At 35.9% G+C, this 17269-nt stretch overlaps 1 long non-coding RNA gene across 3 annotated transcripts in view; it reads right to left on the reverse strand.

Annotated features, from left to right (window-relative positions):
- LOC140596657 (uncharacterized) overlaps positions 1-14445 on the reverse strand; it is a 49104-nt gene extending 34659 nt beyond the window's left edge. The window contains exons 1-2 of one of the 3 annotated variants that reach the window (XR_011998561.1): positions 14263-14445; positions 7032-7134 (exon numbers count right to left, since the gene is read on the reverse strand). This is a non-coding gene — a long non-coding RNA (uncharacterized lncRNA). The remainder of the gene's footprint in view (positions 1-7031; positions 7135-14262) is intronic. The other 2 variants (XR_011998562.1, XR_011998563.1) reach the window with 2 other exon arrangements.
- Between the last annotated feature and the right edge of the window lie 2824 nt (positions 14446-17269).

The following is a 17269-nucleotide window of genomic DNA, read 5'->3' on the forward strand; positions in this document are numbered from 1 at the left end:
AAAGATCTCTAAGTTACAATCAAGGTCTAAAACCAGGCAATTCACAATCCTACTTGGATTTGCTGTTTTATAATTAATTTCACTGCTTCAGTTTCTTGGTTTATAACCTTGATAATGACCAAATTAATGAGTTATTAACAAATTTGCTCCTCACTTGTCCAGGTAAAGATTGATAAAGTCTAGGAGTAACTGCATTTGATGGACAAATCAAAATTGAAATTAAGAATTATTTTCTCTAATTTTGCTTGCCCTAAAAGCTATGCTACCCATAACATAAACTGACCAAAGATTAGCACTCAGCGCTTCCCTAGATCACATATAAATCTGAGCCTTTCATTTTTGGCTCTCTTTACTAACCATTCAACATAACTGTGAAAGTTAAAAAAAAAAAAAAAAAGAATCATTCTTAGCCTATTACTGGAGAGAATTTGATGTCAGTCCACACAAGCAGAACTCTGAGAAAAGGACTCTGGAGTGACTCTAGTACCAGTCACCAGCCTGTATTTCTCTTGATCTTGGTCTTTGAAAGAGTAGATCCTGGCCAAGCCAAGACAATTGATGACAACCTCCCAGCTCTGTGGGTGTTCCCCAAGTAGAATTTCCAACATTCCATACTCAGACCTAGCAAACAAAAGCCAAAAGTATAAATCTATTGTCATGGAATGCCCATTTTCCACTGAGAAATTTGTTAAATTGCTAAAATTGCTCATTAGAATTTGGAAGTCCTCTAAGACCAGTTAGAATTGTCATTTATCTGTTTAAATTCAAGCACCGGAGAGAATGAAATATTACCTAAAGGAGGGTACTTCATGGTGAAAAAGAGAAACTCTGGCATTAGACAAACTTCTAATTCTGATTCTGCTTCTCACTGGCCATTCAATCCTCACTTCAACTCATTGAACCTCAGTCTTCTCATCTCTAAAAGGAGGGCAATCGCGGTCTCTCAATGTCTACATGAGGTTATCTGTGAGAGTTAAATGAGAGAATAGACCTAGAGCAAGGACTCAGTATAGTACCTGGCACATAGGAATGACTCAATAAATACTATTTATCTCTCTCAACACAAATATAAAAATCACTTTGATTTCAACAGTATTAATTGAGCATCGCTATGTACTAAACATCAATCTAAGCACGAGCTACATCAGTGAACACAAGAAAGATCACTACCCCATCGAGTAGGGGGAGATGGGAAATAAACAATGAACATTATAAATTAACTACTATAGAGTTTTAGAAGGGGGATAAACAATGAAGAAGAAAAAAAAAGTAAAAAGAGCAAGGATGACTCAGAGTTGAGTGCTAAGAGCGATAATAGGGTGGTTGTGGTGACCCTGTAAGGTAAGATTTGGTTTACTGAGTTCCTCAGAGTTTAATAATTGTTAAAATTTTATTATTTTTTCCTTTGTAAACAGCACGCAATAAAATAAAAATTCCTTTGTCAGTGTTATTTGGCAGTATGCATTTTTCAAAATCAGAAGTTTCACCCTATGTCATCATCCTTCCTCCTTAAAAATTGCTAGGTTGACAATTGCAGAATCAATTGTTGACAACAGATTATATAATCATCTCTAAAGTTCTGTATAAATCAGCGCTGTCACAGAAAGCCCCTCTCTGTGATTTCATCATAACCTCTCACACGGACTGCTCCCATCCAAATCTAAAGCTGTTTTCTATCAGCGCTGTGAGAGCTCTGAAATATTCACCTGGCAAACAAAACCCTCCTGCTTTCAAAAAAAAAAAAAAAAATGTGCCCTCACTGTGTTCCAAAAAGTCTATGGAAATCTACATGTTAAACCAATAAAAACCAGGCGGTAGCATATGGAACATTTTTCCAATTATTTCCTCCCTAAGAAAACTACTTTCTGCAGGTTGAATCTCAGGTGTTTTGGATATTGCAGATTCAATAGCTCTTTAAACTTTTAATTGGTTCATGGGCCAGTTCTGGAATAAATAACAAACCTGAGGAAGACTTACTGACAGTTTTTAAAATAAGTTTTCTGTGGGGAGAAAGAGGATTCCTTAGGTAATAGGACTTACTCCTTTGGATTCTGAAATCAAAAAAATCACAAAGGGTCTAAGAGGATGGTATTTTGAAAATGGATATCTGTTCCAGCTGAGTGTGGAGAAATGCTGGTAAAAATATCTTTTTAGAAAAATAAAATGCATGTATCTACTGTATTTTTCTTCTTCTTCTTTTTATTTTGTTTAATCATTCACTTCTTACTATACCTTCTACTGAAAGGGTTCATGATTCTGAGAAATAAAACGCAGACAAGTTTCCACTAGAAACATTAGCTTCTCTTATCAAAGCAAATATTTTGGAAGTCCAATCCTAACATTTACTTTCAAAGAATACCTTCTAGAAATTACTTCACTTTTTAACTGTTTTTAATTAAATGTCTCATTCATAATTTTTATTTTGTTTATTTATAATATGAATACAAATATTTTCTGTGGAATTACAGAAGAGTAAATGAAAATATGGCTACCTCAACACTCAATGATTTTCCAATGAAGTGCTTCCCTCCGAATATGATGTTTGATCCAGAAATAATAAAGGTTTTATTTGCATAAGCTCTGACACTTGGAATTTTCACAACTTGTATTTACTAAGAATGACTATTCTGGAAAAATGGTTCTTCAAAATTTATATCAGCAACTTTTCCAATTACTCTAATCCATTTCCTGCTTGCATTCTCCTCTTGCCCTCAACCAAACACAAAGCACTACTTAGAAGCAATATAAACACATATGTGTACACGCACACATACGCACACACATGCACACAAGCCGCTTGGTTTCCTGACTGACAACCTTTGGAAAATGATGTGTTTTTGGCCTGAAAATATGCATTAGCAATAAGGTTGGTTACATGTTAGCCAAAAGGGGGGAAAAAAGCGCAAATGTAATGGTAGGAGGTTTTGCTAATGGATCTGAGTGCCACCAAAGAGTTCTTGAAGTTTCCATAGCTTTGGTTTCTGTAATCTTTTTGGAATTTGCTCAGATTCTCTAGAGACCTACAAATACCAATTTAAGAATCATTGTTCCTAAACATTCCATGTAGTCAATAGGGTCAGAAACGTCAGCTTAAGTTTCTAGAAACTAAGTTCCCAATCCAAATTCCACTAATCTCAAAAGAGATCATTGGTTAAATTTTAGCCCTGGGGCTTATGAATAGATTATATTTCTTTTTGAAAATGTACACTTCTGCAGTAATCTATAGTCTGCCATCATGAATGACTCTTTTCAAAACGATGCATTATTTAGAAAAGTCAGATGGATGGCTAGAAGTTTCATCGGAAAGCAGCTGATCACGCGCAACAATTTCTGTTAATCTGACACACATATAAATGCAAGTCCTTCAAGTGTGCGGAGGGTTCAAATCATTAGAGTAGAGAGTAGGAGTGAAAGAATATGTTCGCTTTCCTTGTCTCATACAGGCAGATATGCTGTTATTCATCCTTCAAAACCAGTATTATTCCCTTAAATAAGGATTCCCAAGGAATTTATTAGTGAATTCCTCCAATGAGAAGCCAACATATCTCTATTTTTTACCACAAATCCCTAGCCTATACAAAAATCCTCATGAAGTTATATGGGATAAAACCATAGCATTTCTTATGAGTATGTTCTCACATTCACACATAAAGCTGTCCAAAAGCCTAATATGGTTTAGTTTCCACAGTGCAGGATCTGCTAATTGGATCTGCCTATGTTTTCCAACTCACAGCATCCTGCAGTGCTAAGTATCTAATATAAACACTCCCCACTGAGACTCCTCATAAACCCAGAATTTTTTTTCCCTCCTTGAAGTAAGCTAGTGAATTTAGATGGCCTAAATACTAAAAATAAACTTGTGTTTTAATTCCTTACCCACATAATCCAATCCTGCACGTAGAGTTTAATAACGATTATCCATTTTTTAATCTTCCCCAAAAGACTAATGCAATGTTGCTGCAAAAAGTACAAAGAGAGAAGGGCAGGACAATGTTTTGGCAATCTCAGACATTACCTTCAAGAAATGAGGCCATTTTCTCTTCACAATTTCTTGTGGCTGTTGGTTTACCTTTAATGCTTATTGAAATAAGAATACATACAGGAGAGAATGCAAATTTTTTTAAGATTTTATTTACTTATTTATTTATTGGGGAGAGAGAGAACAAGAGAAAGAAGGCATGAGCTGGGGGAGGGGCAGAGGGAGAGAGAATCTGAAGCAGACTTTGCGCTGAGTACAGAGTCGCATGGTGGTGGGGCAGGGGGCTCACTCCCATGACCCTGGGATCATGACCTGAGCTAAGAACAAGAGTCAGATACTTAACTGACTGAACCACCCAGGTGCCCCAAGAATACAAATCTTAAATGTGTACTGTGATGAAATTTTATAAGGTTATCACACACATTAACCACCTAGATAAAGGTAAAGAACATTACCACCTCCCGGAAACCTTCCTTATGGCCCCCCCCCATCTAATCTTCCTCCATACACAAAAGTAACCACCACATTTACTTCTATCACCATAGATTAGTTTTGTCAGGTTTTTAACTTTATAGGGTGTCATACATTTCGTATGGCTAGGCATTTATCTTTTTTTCCTTGTCATTATGTAATTATGAAATTTACCCATGTTGGGATACCTGGGGGGGCTCGGTGGGTTAAGCATTCAGCTCAGATCATGATCCCAGGGTCCTGGGATTGAGCCAGATCATCAGGCTTCCTGTTCAGCAGGGAGCCTGCTTCTCCCTCTCCCTCTGCTCCTCACCCTCCCGTGCCCCAATCATGCTCTCTCCGTCTCAAATAAATAAAATATTTAAAATATAAAAGAAATGTATCCATGTTATATACAGCATTTCACTCTTTCATTCTTGTATAGCATTGCATTATATGAGTAGCTTCAATTATGAACTCAATTTCTTTAATAAACAGGAGCTTTGAGATTTTATGTTTCATCTTATGTCAATGTTTTTAAGTTTGTATTTCAAGATTTGTCCATTTTAACTTAAATGGCATTTGCTTATCTTTTCATATCTGTGAATCTATAGTAATATCATCTATATATTCTTTATAGTAGTAAAGGATGTTTGTTTTCTGCTCTCCTTTTCATAATTTGTATTTCTAAAGTGTTCATCAATTCTATAAATCTTTTCAAATAATGACATTTTAATTTGCTGTTTGTTTCTATTTGTTTGATTTCAGGATTTTATTGATTTATGTTCCTAATTACTTATTTTTTCTCTTAGGATTTTTAGCTTTAATTTGCTACGGCTTCTGTTGGACCTTGAGAGGGATGCCTAAATAATTATTTTCTTAGAATTTCTTTGTAGTTAATTTATGCTGTGGTTTTCCTCTCAGCTCTTGTTTAGTTGTATTCCACAAGTTTTAATATTTTTAGCTAAATGAAAATAACATTTTCTAACTGCTGTTATGATTCATCTTTGACTTACATACAATTTAGAAGAGCACACTTTAATTTTCAAACATTTGGAAGATTATCTATTTTTACTCTTGTTATTGATTTCTAGATTAATTCCTTTGTGACCAGACAATAGCCTATGAATATTTTCAAACTTTTGAATTTTGTTATGATTTACTTGATAGCACAGCATATGGTCTAAGTTAGCTAATATCGTTGGGAGATGATTTTCTATGGGTCTCTTGTGTTTCTGTACATCTTTAGAGCAGAGGCCCTGACTCCCCTTATCCTGAATTATATTTTGAAGGATGTTTGTATAACAATCATCTTTGGAAGACAGAGATAGTGTCTCCCCCAGAACAAAAGGCAAGTTTTCTTACAGACTTTGAAGACTGTGTCCCTCTGGACCAGCCAGCAGGCCTGCTTTCTATTCAGTGTGAGAGATAAAGTTTCTAAGCTCATTTGTCTTCTTCTGCAACACAACTCAGTGCATGTACAGATATTACATGACCTTCTTCAAGTCATCCTGTATGAACTGCAGCTTGGAGAACTAACACCAAATATGTCGTTGCTTGTGCAGCTTACTATAAGGTGGGTAATAAAAACTAGTGTCTCTGATTCAGGACCCTCATTTCTTCTGCCAGCCTCCATGAAATCATAGCACACTGACATTTTAGATTAAAAATAAGGTGAAATTGGGATGAAGTCAGCAAGGTGGCAGATCAAGAAGCCCTAGAAATTCCTCTCCGCCCCGCCCCCCCCCCGCCTTGAAGACACTGACTCAAAATTATTACATGAACCAATTTCCCTTGTAGGAGATCCAGAAACCAGTTAAGAGGCTCCTAGACCCCAGGTAAGTGCAAAACCAGTCACATCAAAGCTGGTAAGAAAATTCATAGTATTCATTCACCATAGTCCTGCCCGCCAGCTCAGTGTGGCATTGTGGGAGGAAACAAACAAAAAAAAAAAATCCCAGCTTCCAGATTCTCCCTAGGGAGAGGAAAAAAAGATAGAAACATAGATCTAACATTCCAACTTTCTGGTGGGCAGGAGCTGTGCAGTACACTGGTTTGTGTCTTCCCTGTCTCAAAGTGTTGAGCTCTGGACGCTTGGAAAAGTAAGAACCCAGGAGAGTTGAGTGGCATGCCCTTGGTCCAGAGGACCTGCAGTATAGCAGATAGAGGCCAGTGCCATTAGGGAGCCTCTCCCTCAGGCAAACATAAGTCCTTCACTATCAAAAACTATTTTAAGTGTAAATTGATTAAACCCCAATCAGAAGACATAAAGTGACTGAATACATTTTAAAACAAGATGGAAAGAACTATGTGTTGTCTACAAAAGATCCACTTTAGATCGAGGGAGAAACACAGCCTGAAAGTGAAAGGATGGAAAAAGATGTTCCATGCAAATGCTACATGGTAACAACCAAAAAAGAGCATAAATGGCTGTAATTATGTCAGATGAAGTAGATTTTGAGCCAAAATATTACAAGAGAAAATTTATATAATAGACATTATATAATTATAAAAGTATCAGTTGATCATGAAGCTGTATCATTTATAAATATATATTCACCCAACATAAGAGTATCAATATATGAAGCAAACATTGACAGACCTGAAAAGATCATCTGTCTGGATTTTCTGTCTGCTATTGAAAGTGAAGTATTGAAATACTGTTCTCTTATTATTTTATTGTCTGTACACCAAGAGCAACCAACCTAAAAAAGAATATCAAGAAAAAATAACATTTACAAGAGCATCAAAAAGAATAAAATATTTAAAATTAAAATTAAAGAGAAAGATCTATACACTGAAAACTACAAAATATTGCAGAAAGAAATGAAAGAAGACACACTTAAATGAAAGCTATCTTGTGTTTGCTGATTGGAAGACTTATTGTTAAAATGTCTACATATATTCAAAGTGATCTTCAAATTAATGTAATCTGTATCAAAATCCTAATGCATTTTTTGCAGAAATAGAAAAACTACATGGAACTTCAAAACCAAACAATCTTCTGAAATACGAGCAAAGCTGGAAGCCCCATCAAGTACTTCCTGATTTTGCAACATACCACATAGCTACATTAGTTAAAACGGTATGGTACTTGCATAAAAACAGACTTATCAAACAATAGAACAGAACAGAGAGCCCCCAAATAAATGCATGCATACATAATCAAGTAATCTTCAACAGGGTATCAAACTACGAAATAAAGAAAGGATAATCTCTTCAACAAATGGTTTGGGAAAACTGGATAGTGATATGAAAAAGAATAAAACTTGATCCTTACATCATGCATGAAAACTAATTCAAAACAAACTAAAGAATTAAAATGTAAGGCCTGAAATTCTAAAACTCCTAGAAGAAAACATAGGAAAAATGCTTTATGTTAGTCTTGGCAATGATTTCTTTGATATGACGCCAAAAGCACAGGCAACTGAAGCAAAAATTTACAAATGGGACTCTATTACACTAGGAATCTTTTGTATAGCAGAGGAAACAACATAGGGAAAGGTGACCAGTGGAATGGGAGAAAATATTTGCAAATCATGTATCTGATAAGAGGTTAATCTCCAAAATATATAAGGAACACCTACAACTGAAGAGCAAAAAATACAACACAATTTAAAAATGAGCAAGAGATTTATATTGACTTTTCTTCAAAAACATACAAACAACCAAGGGGCATGTGATAAGATGCTCAACACCACTAACCATTAGTGAATTATAAATCAAAGCCATAATGAGATGTCACCACACACCTGTAAGGATGTCCATTATTAAAAAGGAAACAACAGAAAAGAACAAATGTTTATGAGGAGTCAGAGCAATTGATGGTACTGTTGGTGGCAATGTAATATTTTGAAGTCCCCATGGAAAATGGTATGGATGTTCCTCAAAAAAACTACAAATAAACTGATTCTTCATGATCCAGCAATCCTACTTTTTGGTATTTGTTGAAAAGAATTGAATACAAGATCTCAAAGAGATGCTTGCATTCCCATGTTCATTGCCGCACCAAACCCATAGATTCAGAAACAAATATCAATCAGTGGACAAAAAAATAATGAAAATGTGTATATACACATAATGAAATATTATTCAGTCTTTAAAAAGAAGGAAATACTGTCATGAACAACCATATGGATGAGCCTCAACAACATAATACTCTAAGTCAGTCACAGAAGAATAAATTTTGCATGATTCCACTCATATGAGGTGTCTAAAGCAGACAAATGCATGGATGCAGAAAGTAGAATGGTGCTTGCCAGAGGTTGGGGAGATGGAAAAATTGGGAGCTACTGATCAGTGCATATAAAGTTCCAGTTACACAAGATGAAAAAGTTCTAGAGATCTGCTGTACAACAATGTCCCTATAGTTAATATCGTACTATACACTTAAAAAATTGCAAAAAAAAAAAATGCTAAGAGGGTAGATTTCATGTTGTGTGAATTTTATAACAATGATCAATTAATTAATTAATCATGAGAGAAGTTATTGATACAGACAACAATTCAGATGAATCTCTAGGAATGTATTCTGAATAAAAAAATCCTATTCCAAAAGGTGCATACTGTACAATGCTGTTATTTTTTTTAAGATTTTATTTATTTATTCATGAGAGACACACAGAGAGAGAGACAGAGACACAGGCAGAGGGAGAAGCAAGCTCCCCGTAGGGAGCCCGACGTGAGACTCGATCCCCAGACCTCGGATCACACCTTGAGCCAAAGGCAGACGCTCAACTACTGAGCTACCCAGGCATCCATACAAAGCTGTTTTTATATATTGTTTTTCAAATGACAAAATTTTAGAAATAAAGGAGAGATTGTCAAGGAGTGGTTGTCAAGGTTAGAGACAAAGGGAAGAGAAGGTGGACGTGGTTATAAGAGTACAACAGGAGGCACCTGGATGGTTCAGTGGTTGAGCATCTGCCTTTGGCTCAGGTAGTGATCCCAGGGTCCTGGGATCGAGTCCTGAATCCAGCTCCCCACAGGGAGCCTGCTTCTCCCTCTGCATATATCTCTGCGTCTCTCTGTGTGTCTTTCATGAATGAATAAATATAATCTTAAAAAAAACAACAAAAAAAAAAGAGTACAACAGAAGGCAGTCCTGGGCTGATGGACTGCCCAGTATCCACATTTGTCATAAAGTAGCATAGACCAAAATACATAAACACATACACATGAGTGCAAATAAAACTGGGAAAATCCAAATAATATCAATGAATTGTATTAATTTAAATACCTTGGCTGTAACATTATCCTATAATTTTATAAAATATTATCATTAAATTGGGAAGAATGTAAAAGGAATCTCTGTGTTATTTCTTCCAATTACATGTGACTCTACAATTATTGCAACCAAAAACTCCCGAAAGAAAAAAATGTCAAGTAAAATCTCAGACCCTTTACAATTATTGACAATGTTCAACATACTTTTATACAACGTGTATTACACAGTTTTGGGATTCGATATTTATAAATGTTTTTTAGATCAAGTATGTTAATGGTTCTGTCTCCTAGATCTCTACTGACCTTTTATTTGTCTTTTGTTCTAACAGTTATTAAGACGATTTGCCTGTGATGTAGATTTTTTTATGTTTCTTTTAGCTCAGTCAGGTTTTCCATTTTATATTTTGAGGCAACATTAATAGTTATATGCATTCTTAATATTACTATATCTTCCTATTAAATTAACCTTCTATTATTATAAAATGTTGCCCTTTATATTTTACAATAGTTGCATCATTGGATTTTTTATTATTTTTATATTAATGTAGTTACACTAATTTTCCTATAGACCAACAACCAGCAAAGCAGAGCCGAAGGTCAAATCTGGCACACAGCCTGGTTTTGTATAGCCTGTGACTAAAAAAATGGTTTTATATTTGCAAAGAGCTGCAGCAACAACAACAAAAGAATAATATGCAACAGAGACCATACGTGTTTCACAAAGTTAAAAATATTTACAATATGGGCCATTACAAAAAGCTTCCTAACCACCGCTTTAGATAGTGTTTGCATGATATATCTTGTTCTATCACTTTAGTTTTAGTTTTTCTGTGTCCTTATGCCTAAGGTATGCATCTTACTTTTAATCCAATCTGATATGCATCGTCTTTAATTGATGAATTCAAATTATTTACTTTTAATATAAATATTGATATATTTGAGTTGAAATATATCATCTCGGTATCTTTCAAATCATTCCATCTATTCTTTGATCCATTTTTCCACTTTTTTGCCCTCTATGAGAGCAACCAAGTTTTAGTATTATTTAATATTTCTCCTTCCATTAACATCATTATATTTATATATTTATGTGTTTGTGTATTTATGTATGTATATATGTATTGGTTTGTTTATTTTAGTTGTTAGCTTGGATATTATAATTTGCATTATGAATCTATTGAAGTCTATTTTTTTAAAGTCTATTTTAATTTAGTACTTCTATCCAGTCTCAGACAATACACAAACTATGTTAGCTATATTAGTCTGCCCAGGCTGCCATAATGGACTATCACAGACTAGATGGCTTCAACAACAGAAAAGTATTTTCCCACAGTTTTAGATCTAGAAGTCAAGGGTCAAGATGCCAGCAGTGTTGGTTTCTGACTATGCTTCTCTCCTTGAGTTGCAAAGAGTTGCCTTTTGTGTGTCCTCTCATGGCCTTTGCTCTGTGAGTGCATAGTAAGAAAGAACGTACTAGTGTCCCTCCTCTTCTCATAAGGACACCTGTCCTGTTGGATCAGGTCCCCACCCTTATAATTTTATTCAACTTTAATTATCTCATTAAAGGCTTTATTTCCAAATCCTGCCACATTTCTGTATAGGGCTTCAACATATGAATTCAGAAGGGATACCACTGAGTCTATAACAGACTCTATAATATTTTAACTGCAATTACCCTTCCTCTCAAATTTATGCTACTTTGTCATATATTCTAGTATTAAGCCCCACGTGACATTAGTATTTATTTTTTAATGGACAGTATCCACTTATGGTTATTCCCTTATATTTATCCTTTCTTTTGTTTTCATTTCTTCTCATGATTCAGGTGGGCTTCCATCTGCAGTCATCCTTCTGTCAGAAAAATATCTTTAATATTTCTTCTAATGAATGCTGGTAAACACAAAGTATGGGATATTATTCATATAGCCAAGATTTGGAAACAATCTAAATGCTTACTCATGGATGAATGGATAAAGAAAATGTGGCACATACATACAATGAAATAGTATTGAGCCTTCAAAAAAAAATCCTGCCATTTGTGACACAGATGAAGCTAGAAGACATTATGCTAAATGAAATAAGCTAGTCACAAAAGGACAAATACGGCATGATTCCACTTACATAAGATATTTAAAATTGTCAAACTCATAGATGCAGAGGACAGTGGTGGCTGTCAGGGGATGAAGAATGGGACATGGGAAGTTATTTTTCAACCAGGACAAAGTTTCAGTTACACAGACGAATAAACACTTATTCTTCTGCATAACATAGTACCTATAGTTAACAATACCGTATTGTCAACCTCAAAATTTGTTAAGAGGCTAGATCTCATGTTAAGTGTTCTAACATAGATAGATAGATAGATAGATAGATAGATAGATAGATAGATAGATGATACAATTTTAAAATTCTCTCATAAATAAAAATGTAATTTTACTTCTTTTGGAAGTTGGGTGGGTAACACAAGCAGAAAGAATAGAGAAGGAGCTCTGCCTTATAGAATTGTTTAAAAATCCAACACATTTTAATCTTTGAGTCTCACTGAATAAAGGAATGGTGTGCTTTAGAATTTATCTTTTATTTTGAAAAATAGGGGCGCCTAGGTGGCTCAGCCAGTTTAGCCTCCAACTCTTTATTTCAACTCAGGTCATGATCCCAGGGTTATAAGATTGAGTCCTGCCTTGGGCTCCATGCTGAGCATGGAGTCTCTTAAGATTATTTCTCTCCCTGCCCCTCCCTCAATCTCTACCTCTAATTTTGAAAAAACATTTTTTTCTGAAAATAGAAATAATAGAATAAACAAGGGGTTTTTGTCCCCAAAACTTTGTTTACATTGTTATTCTATAGTGTTTATTTCAAATATTTTTCAGTTGTTCAAAAATTAGTACCATCCTATCCCTGGTTTTTTAATGAAATTTCTATGGCAAGTCTTTAATAAAAATACAGCAGAGAACTCATGGGAGGCATGATAGCATCGCCAGGATGAAGCATCCTATTTCATTTATAAAGATGTGTCTACTATGAAAGTCTCTAGGCACATAGAAAGCACATAATGATTAATAAGTCAAAAGAAAAGCAAAGTCACATTCCTTTTCCATCCCCTGCCATTCTAGAAAGGCCAACAATTCTGCATTTTGCCTATTCCATTTCCATATGTTTTTTCATTCCCTAGAAGTGTATGTTAATCACTAGGGAAAGGGGGTAAAAATAAGCACTAGGAACACTATTTCTGTTTTAATTTAAATACTAAAATTCAACAGTAGCTACTTAAACCGGGGTCATATATCACCAGGATATATTACTGTAAATACTTGTGATTACAAGTACATACTGTCAGAGGATCATACAAAAAGAAGACAGAGGAGATTCCCAGTTAACTAGGGGTTTACACTAAAAAGTTGACAAAGTTACAATTAAACTCTTAGAATCTTTCTGAATCAGAAAATAAAAGGCTCATTTGAAATGTTAAGGAGCCAATTACTTTCGTGTTCATCAACACGTGTCTTCCCTTACAAGCGTCTTCTTAAAATTTCCAGTGCAGTCTCAGTAGGCGAGCTCTATTATTCCAAATAAGGAATAATTGATTCCAATTTGATTGGTCACCTTGCTTTCTAATCTTTACCTTCTATCAAAGAGTTTCTCTTATTAGCAACCTGATAATTTGGTGAATCTAGAAGTCTATTAGATCAGGTGTTTAGAATAATTTGCACTGAAGAAATGGTTTTTAAGTTAAACACTTGAAACTCCTCTTTCAATAAGTTGTGTGTGTGTGTGTGCAGAAGGGGAGAGTGTTGCACAGAAAAAGAAAACATAAGAACAACACTACAAGTGACCATAACCTTAGACTCTCTTTGACTAAGGCCCCTCGAGGTTCAATCGCTTTAGGCTGGATATGAGTGCAACCCTGAGACCAGAAGTTTGCTACTGCTCCTGGCATTTCAAGACCTCGGAGGAATAACATCCTGCAGAGCTGAGACTCGAACCTCTATGGAGGGAGCATCGGTCAGCTGGCCCTGACACCCCTGAGCCAGCAGGATCGAACTCATCCTTGGAGGGCAGAAAAGGCTGGAAACTGGTAGCAACCATTACTGAAACCAAATGCTGAGGGTCCCGGGAGTGGCTCAGTGGTTGAGCATCTGCCTTCAGCTCAGGTTGTGATCCTGGGGTCCTGGGATCGAGTCCCAGATCAGGCTCCCCGCAGGGAGCTTATTTCCTCCTCTGCTATGTCTCTGCCTCTCTCTGTGGGTCTTTCATGAATAAATAAATAAATAAAATTATTTTTAAAAATGCTGGGATGAAGGGCCACTATGAGAGAGAGCAGTCAGGAAGGAGTCTCCTCGATTCCTCCAGACTGCAGGTTAGTGCACCCTTGGGAGAACTTACCCCCGGAGTCCTCTAGGAAAGATAAACTCTAACCTCTAGGCTTAGCAGAATCCCAGTCGCAGGAATCCCAGAGCAAAGAATAGATAGAATCCAGGGATGGGTTTGGAGCTGCAAGACAATGCTTACCAACCAGCACTCTTAGGGAGGTGCTTAATTTCCTAGAGGGCACTGCCATTTGAGATCTAATTAACATATGCATTGAAAAAGTGAATGGGAAGGGGTACCTGGGTGCTCAGTGGTTCAGCTTCTGCCTTTGGCTCAGGTCATGATCTCCAGGTCCTGGGATCGAGTCCTGAAGGGAGCCAGCTTCTCCCTCTGCCTATATCTCTGCGTCTCTCTCTGTGTGTCTCACATGAATAAATAAATAAAATCTTTAAAGAAAAAAAAAAAAAAAAGCCAGCCAGCCAGAGTGCCTGCAGTAAACACAAAATGTAGAGATCAATGCAGTTCAGTCACAGAGCTGGCTGGGACACAAGCAAATCACAGCTCAAGAGCCAAAAGTGATCAAAGAGGAATTTCATTCTCTGACCTCTTAGATGACATGAAAGTGACTGAAATAAATACTCTTTAGAAACACCCATTAAAGTGCCTTTTGTTCCCAGTCCACTTTTCTCATAGGTTTCTTTCTTAACCCTGCACCCACCCCATCCAAAAGGGAAAAGAAATCTTCCTCTATTCCCAGTCCCTGAGGTTTCTTTCCTCCTCCTTCCCACTGTGTCATTAATTATAATTATATAATTTGGGCATTCATTATAATTAATTATCAACTCGATTCTTTCCCTCTAACACATTACTATTCCCCTTGTGATCAATTGATTGCACTAATGATCTCAGTTCTTCACCCTTTCTGTATTTATGGTCTTTGGCACAAAACTCTATAGCCCCCACTACCTGCACACAGGTCGTGGCCATGGGATTTGTTTTGGCTACTGAAATTTTGGAAAGTGGGACCCAAGGGCTTGCCAAAGCATTTGCCCAACTGGATTTGCTCTCATTCTTTCTCTTTGACACCACCATAGGACTATGCCTGGGCTAGCCTGCTGGAGGGTGAGAAATACTTGGTCAAGAGATTTCTGCTATCCTAACTGGTTGCCAGTCTACATCAGACTTGTACATAAACCCACTCAAGATCAAAAATAGCCCCACCAAGCCCAGATGAAATCTCTGATCCTTTATTGGTGGGTTAAATAAACTATTATTACACTAAGTTCCTGAGATTTGAGGTGATTTGTTACACAGCATTATCATGGCAGCAGGTAATCATTATACACTTTAACAGGAGCAAAATAGGGTTGGCAATTCTACTATTCACTTTGATTGTTTGAGGAAAGAAGAAATTGGGTGAAAATTTATTCATTAGTAGCATCCTCTGGTGCATTTCAATGAAATTAAAACACACAGACAAAGACAAGGACTAATTCCAAAGTAAAACAGAAGATGAGTAGCCTGTTTACAAGAAAAATAAGATTACTATCAATACTTAGAGCTGATTCAGAGTTACTCCATTTTTAAAAAACTTCAAATAATATAGTCAAACTTTTCATTACAATTTCCTAAAAATCTTCTTTTTTTTAAATTAATTTTTATTGGTGTTCAATTTACCAACATACAGAAAAACACACAGTGCTCATCCCATCAAGTGTCCACCTCAGTGCCCGTCACCCATTCCCCTCCAACACCCGCCCTCCTCCCCTTCCACCACCCCTAGTTCGTTTCCCCGAGTTAGGAGTCTTTATGTTCTGTCTCCCTTCCTGATATTTCCCAACATTTCTTTTCCCTTCCTTTATATTCCCTTTCACTATTATTCATATTCCCCAAATGAATGAGAACATACACGTTTGTCCTCTCCGAAAATCTTCTAAATCTAACAGAAAATGATAAAAAAGCAAAGATGTACTCCAGAATTTCCTTTTTAAAATTTTGACCAGATTTTGAAATACTTTTTGTTCATTCATTCCCTTATTCAGAATTATCCATTGCTCTCAAAGACCTTTTCATGCCCTTCTAAAGAGATTGAATGAATGAAAGATGTAAATCATATTAATAAAAAAAAACCCTATATTTTTACTCTGATCAGTCTCCAAGAAAAGCTTTGGATAAGTTAAAGAAAAAAAATCACTATGGTCTGTCTGGAATCTTTCTCAATCAAATTTTGTTGCTTTGTTTTGTATTACTATATTGGGTCATTCCAGGGAGGAAGAGAATGGGTAACCAGCCACTTCCCACTCCAAACTGAAGAGAACTGAAGTTTTCAGCAGATTATTCAAGATGAATACCAAGAAGGGAAAGAAGTAAAAAGATGTAGACACCCATCAATATGCCTACCTGCCCTGTACTCATAACCTCATATCCACAGCCCAACGTATAAAAAAAGAAGAAAGAAATGACTAATTCAGACCATGGTACATAGAAAGTTCAATGATTCTGAGAGGGCTTTCCTTTCTATGCTACTGCCTCCTTCCTTTGCAGACCTACTCTTATTTTCTTCACCTGCCACACTTGGCCAGGACCTCCATCTTGTGTTAAGCATCAGTGAGAATGAACATCTCTGGACAAGGGGAAGCTACCGAAGTAATGAATAGAGAATCCATACAAGAGAAACTGAAGAATAAATGACACTGGCACACAATTAGGGAGAGCGATCAAAGAGGTAAAATAACAAGTCTAGAAATAGACCCAAGAATATCTGGGAAAGTAGACATGATAAAGATCCCACTTCAAATCATTGAGGAAAATGTTTAATAACATTGAGGCAACCAGAAAGGTATCTGGAAAAAACTGAAGTTGGACCCATACCTCAAAACTTACTTCAAGTATATCAATGTTTTAAATATACAGACATGAAATAATAAAAATTAGAGAAGACATTTGTTTAAAAAAATTAAATAATTTCAATGACATCTTTCCAAACTTTATATCTAAATTCAATTTTGCTTTAACAAAATGACTGTTTAATTATGAAAGCATCTCTCAAAAGTTAAACGACAGAGTGAGAAAAAGCACTTGCACTTATATTCTAGACAAAAGATAAATTTCTCTAATACATAAAATGTCCTATAAATCAAAAGCGAAGTGCAAAATAACATATAGTACGCTTTCATTTATGTAAAAAGACTTTAATATATGAATTTGTTATATGTAAGTGAAATATTTCTGTAAATATGAAAAATTACTAATTATTGGTTGTTCCCAGGAAGGGGAAATGAGTGATCGTGGTTCAGAAGAGAAAGA

Source organism: Vulpes vulpes, unplaced genomic scaffold (assembly GCF_048418805.1).
Source record: "Vulpes vulpes isolate BD-2025 unplaced genomic scaffold, VulVul3 Bu000000636, whole genome shotgun sequence".
In the NCBI taxonomy this organism is placed as follows: Eukaryota; Metazoa; Chordata; class Mammalia; order Carnivora; family Canidae; genus Vulpes; species Vulpes vulpes.